This window comes from Rhagoletis pomonella, unplaced genomic scaffold (genome assembly GCF_013731165.1).
Source record: "Rhagoletis pomonella isolate Grant_MI unplaced genomic scaffold, Rhpom_1.0 Rhpom_scaffold_00002, whole genome shotgun sequence".
NCBI lineage: Eukaryota > Metazoa > Arthropoda > Insecta > Diptera > Tephritidae > Rhagoletis > Rhagoletis pomonella.
This window is the reverse complement of record NW_023458556.1, coordinates 49,894,125-49,900,259: the sequence shown is the minus strand read 5'-3', so window position 1 is coordinate 49,900,259 and position 6,135 is coordinate 49,894,125. Positions and strand designations below refer to the sequence as shown.

General features: G+C 31.4%; 1 protein-coding gene across 2 annotated transcripts in view; it reads left to right on the top strand.

Annotated features, from left to right (window-relative positions):
• The window catches only part of LOC118733768 (WW domain-containing adapter protein with coiled-coil homolog), a 199,080-nt gene that overhangs the window by 101,232 nt on the left and 91,713 nt on the right, over nucleotides 1-6,135 (top strand). The window lies entirely within an intron of this gene.

The window sequence follows — 6,135 nt, the reverse complement described above, 5'->3', positions numbered from 1 at the left end:
TTGTTGTAGGTTTATTTTTCAACTAAATTAGATATTTCAATAAATGTACATAAAAAACATATTACCCTTAGTTGCTAATCCTTAAAATATATAATTTTTTTAAATCACTTTTATATTTAGGTGGCAATTAGTTTAAAAAATGTATCTGAATAAAAGCATATACCCACACTATTTGTTTCATATCAACACCTCATTGGCATATCTCATTTGGCTTATGCAAAATTAATGGATTGAAATTTGGGAAATTGAAATACATACATATATTGAAGATAGAAAACCTTTGCTGTAAATACGAGAAATATTCCATTTTGTAAATGCTCATTTCAATTGAATTGAACGCTTTAAACAGGTGACACATATTTCGTTTGTCATCCATATTATAACATTCCATTAAAATATTTTCGAAATAAATAGATTCAGCTTTCTTAAAACCTCTCTCGTTTGATACACATATAGAACTTGTTATTTAAATTGTTTCTAACTAAATACTTTCGAAATAAAACTTTCTTACAGCTCTCTCGTTGGACGCACATATCAAAATGTTTCGTTTAATTGATTTCGAAATTCAAAGCAGGTGCCTGCCCCCTTTGGAAATAGTTTTGAAACCAAGCTTTCTGAAAATATTTTCGAAATAAATAGTTTTGCAAGCCATTTCATTTGACACCCATACTAGTTTAAAATTCAAAGCGCTGATACCATATGCAGAATTAACTCAATTCAAAAGTTTCACGACTGGTCTGAACTTTGTTTCGGTGGTTTTGGAATACCAAACACACTTTCCTTTAATTACTTTAATATGCAGCATGTTACTCTTGAATGGTGTCGTTACCATTACTATTACCACTATCACTACTATTACCGTTAATATTATCATTGCCGTCGCAACATCACGATTACCATTATGATTACCATACCCCTACCATTCCCATTACAATTACCGTTACCATTTCCATTATCACCACCATCTCCATTAGATTACCATTATCATTCCCATTGACATAACCATTACCATTATCATTACTTTTACCTGTACATTTATTACTAAAACAAAGTAGTTTTTGAATCATACGCGCGACCGTTACAGAGTGGGGTTGTTTGGAAATTTTTTATTGAGCTGAACTCATTCTCGATAAAAATTTCTAGATAAGCATTAAGATGCCAAGATGTTCAAATCTGTAAAAATCGTGCGATCTCTGCTTAATACATGAGTATTTTTCTGCCTACTAATGAACAGTTATCTTAATCTTAAATCTAAATCTTAATCTTAACTTTTATCTCAATCTCATTTATGAAAAATTAATCTTAATTATAGTTCTAATCTCAATCTCGATCTCGATCTTAATCGTAATATTGATCTTAATCTTAATCTTAATCTAAATCTTAATCTTCATATTAGTCTTAATCTTCACTTTGATCTCAACCTTAATCTTAATATTAATCATATTCGTAATCATAACCTTAATATTAATCCTATTCTCGATCTTAATCTTAACTTTAATATTAGTCTTAATCTTTATCTTAATTTAAAATTTTGTCAATTTAAATTTTCTATTGTTTTAATCTGTGTTCGAGCATCCCACATTCTGAGATCGTGCAAAACGCGTGAAATTCTTGGCGCATTCATATAGCCCCGTTTCCCCTCATTTGCGTGAAAATAATACCTCTACAAGAAATTACAAATACCTGCCTTCTGTGTATGTACATATGTAATGTTTGTACGTATATATGCACATTAGGGCGGAGTAAATTGTTCGGAGCAAAACGTTCGAAGAAAGTGTATAGCAAATCCAAATTCTACGACTAATTCTTAGCAAAAATGGCGAACAAACTTTATACTAAAAATGAGGTTTAATCCTCCAAATTTTTAAAATAAAAAGAAGTATATTTTATTTAGAAAGAAAATACGAATTTTTTAATGAAAAATTAATATCATTCGGGAAAAATTATAATATACGGATTTTTCTTTTAAAAATTGGGAAGGTCAAATATAATTTTTGGAATGTAGTTTGTTCACAATTTTTGCTTAGAATCGAACGTAGAATTCTATTATGCCACACACTTTTTTCAAAATTAAAGTATTACGCTCTAATGCACAGCCATACATAACACTAAAGTTAAGATTTAAAAAATATGCTTGCACACAAAGGTTTAAGCACAAAAACAAAAAATAAACGCTGCAGAAAATGTTGGGGTAGTTGGTTTTTTGGCTCTTCGCCACTAAACACGCACATGCAATTACGTACTTCAGGCCAGGGATGAAAAAGTAGGTACAATTGTACCTTTTTCCGACGTTTAATGACTTAAAGGTACATTAGGTACAGTCAGTAGATTTTAGGTACAATTACTATTATTGACCCATATTCGCTTTTTGATTTCTGGAAATATATTTAAAGTGCTTTCGAAGTTACTTACGGCAATTTGATTATTTTCTCTAGACATGTTGCACCTATTAAAAGGAATCGGATAAATTACCATGTCGGCCGTTGTGGTGTAGTGGTAAGCAGTGCGCGCTTCCACTCCGCAGCACCAGGGTTCAAACCCTGGTCAAAGCAACATCGCAAAAATATAGAAAAAAGGTTTTTTATTAACAGCGGTCGTTCCTCGGCAGGCAATGGCAAACCTCCGAGTGTATTTCTGCCATGAAAAACAGCTTCTCATAAAAATACAATCGCCGTTCGGAGTCGGCGTGAAGCTGTAGGTCTCTCCGCTTTGTGTGACAACATCAAGGCGCACGCCACAAATCGGAGGAAAAGCTCGGCCAAACACTAACATATGTGTAAGCGCCAATCTATTATTATTATTATAAATTAGCAGACTTTTCGTGTTGTCGCTGGATAAAGAAGTTTACTTCGCAAAGTATGTTTTTTGTCTTTTTCGCCAATATTTCTCAGTAGTCAAAATTAGACAAAAACAACGCTTCTCCGATTCCCATTAGACTATAATCTATGGATATAGGCTCAGTTAAAAAAAAAAAAACCGAATCATGTTTAAAGTACATCCATCCTTTGTATTCATGTTTTAAATAAAATTTATAAAAAAAACTACAAATGAATGATGTAACTTTTTTTAGGTACAATCTGTCTCATTTAGGTACATTTACAGTATTGGCCAATACAATAGCACCCCCATTTCAAAGTGATATTGTTTGCCACTCATGTTTATTTATTTATTTTTAAGAATTTTCAATTAAAATACAGTTCATTCTCTCACAAAACTCACATAAACTCAACTTTAAATCTTTTTAAAAGACCGAAAAAAGTGCAAAAAATTTTCACCAAAATTTCAAACTTTTTTCTCAGAAGCGGTAGAATTGTTTTGAATACACAGTTTTATAGCCCATTCAATTTTAGTCTTTTTAGTCTAATAATGTGCAAGTTTCAAGTGGCTAAAAATTACCGTTGATTTTTTAGAATTTTTTTCGCCGAGGATGTTGCGGGTTTCTGCCATATAAAAATAAATTGTGTTTAGTCGTTATATGGAAGCAAATGACAAAATTGAATGCGCTATAAAACTGTGTAGAGCTTCTGAGAAAAAAGTTTGAAATTTAAGGAAAAGTTTGTTGCACTTTTTTTTTATTCAAAATTCTTAAAAACAAATAATTAAACATAAGTGGCAAACAATATCGCTTTGAAAGGGGGGTGCTATAGATATGCCCAATACTGTATTTTATGATATTAGGTACAATCTGAAATTTCAATTTTTCATCCCTGCTTCAGGCATATCACGATGCCCCTTTCCGCCCACCCGTGTTATCAGGCTTGCAGTAATCAGCGAACCATTTACATATATATTTATCAACGCATATTGAGCATTTTGACTAAATACATATGTACTTGGAATTGAGTTTGTTTCGAGTTATTTTAACCGGTGTCGCAGTCACGTTTGAGTCATTTTTCACGCGCCGCCGCCAGTAGCTAGTTGCTGCCAGTGTTGCCGCAAATCTTTTTAGTGGTAGCCAAATTCCTTTAAGAAAGGGCTGAAAAAGAGCTAAAAAAGTCGTTGTGGCTAAAAATGGTAGCTAAAATTTTGTACTTACATATACCCAGCAAATATTGAGGTTAGTTATCGATTAGAGAATGATTGGAGAACAAGCCACATTCTCCAATCTCAAACGTTAGAGAAGGACTCGGAAAAACTATCGAGAATCATAGCGATCTTAACAAAAATGGGACATAGTTCTCGACTCGAGAAAATATTAATTCTCTAATCGAATTCTAATGCTGATCTCTAATGGGATTCGAATGTGAATTTCAAACTGCTCTTTTGCTTTAATAAATAACACGCTTTGTTTGTAAAATTTGTGTTGAATGCATTTGCAATAAAATAATAATTAATTATTTGAACTTAAACATTATTTATGATTCATTCATTTCGAATATTGCTTATTTACATTTATTTGAATTTGCGTTGTTTCTCTAATCGTTCTCGAATCGAATTCTAATGTAGTTCTCTAACTTCGTCATCGACTTTGGAACGGTTAGAGAATTACCCTAGCTATCTAATGTAGGAATCCAATTTTCTCTAACGTTAGAGACTGTGTTTGCTGGCTACATATAAAAGTATACACGCAAACACTGTCAATAAACAATGGTATAGAAAAACAATGAACTCTGGAAAAAGGCTAACATTTTATCGAACCTAAAACCTTTTTGTATAAAAGGGGAAATATATGACACCAGCTTGCTGGCTCATCAAGTGATTACTATCAGGCTCGAAGTATATAACTTACCAGCATGCTGGTACAATATTTATTTCTTTACAAATGAGGTCGAAGAAATAATTTCTACCATAATTTGTCTACCATTTTGTTAGACATTGTTTTTTTTTTTAAATTCTCAACTGCAATATCGTGAACTTAATCTTCCAAAATCACGGCTTTGACTCATATAGTGCAAGAAATTTCCGCCAAAATACTTTTTACTTAGAAAATTGAGCTTATTTCACCACTCACGACACTAGTATGCTGGTACAATCATAAAATTTTCAAATAGTTTTTGAAGTCGCACACGGTCAATCGACTTGATGGGCCATTTAAACTATAGTTAAATAGATAAGCTAACAGCCCTAACACTTTTACAGTTTGTATGTATAAAAACGTAAGGAACATACAATACATATATGTATTAGACTGCATCACCAAAAAAAGTTGCGTTTTTTCCGCCGGGACTACTAAATTTATTATATTTTAAGACGTCCACCAAAATATTTGTTTAAAATATTAAGATTTAAGTGAGCTGGACCGATTTGAAAATACCTCCAAAAATGAAGTTTTTTTATGAATAAAAATAGTTTCTTAAAGAACTTTTTGAAAAAAGTCCCCTCAGATGACAAATTAGAATAAGCTGCATACAAATATTTAAAAATCTTTTCAACGGAATAGTAAGAATGAGATTTTTGATGCTGTTTTTTTACTTTTTTCAAAGATTGATTTACGAAAGACTTGAATAACTTATGTGATCTCAGTAGAAAGGTATTTTCACACTGTTTTTATTTCTGGCCAAAAAAACGACATTCGTGTCCCATCTTGTTTTTTCGAATACCAACACAACTTAATTCAACTTTGAATGACGTTCGTTCATCCTACCTTTCTCTTCCATCCTTTGAATGAGTTTATTAGCAAAGAAATAAAAAGTGTGAGAGAATACCTTTCCACCGACACCTTTTAAGTCTACATCAGAAGAGTTTAGTCTTAGTTATTCAAGTTTTTCTTATACCAATCTTTGAAAAAAGTTAAAAAACAGCATCAAAAATCTCATCATTACGATTCCGTTAAAATTTTTTTTAATTTTTTTTAAATATTTTTATGCAAATTTTTTAAGCTTAAACCGTTTTGTCGTTTGAGGGGATTTTTTCAACAAAAAATTTTAAGAAACTATTTTTATTCATAAAAAACTCCATTTTTGGAGGTATTTTGAAATTGGTCCAGCTCACTTAAATCTTAAAATTTTTCCGAAATATTTTGATGGACGTCTTAAAATATAGTAGATTTTATAATTCCAATGGAAAAATAGTACCGATTTTTTTCTGTATGGGGAGTGATGCAGTCTAATATGTATATATATCAGTCTTAGTTTAAAAATTCATCTCTTACTTAAAAAAAAAAAATATTCGATCAAATTAAGCATATGCAAAAGG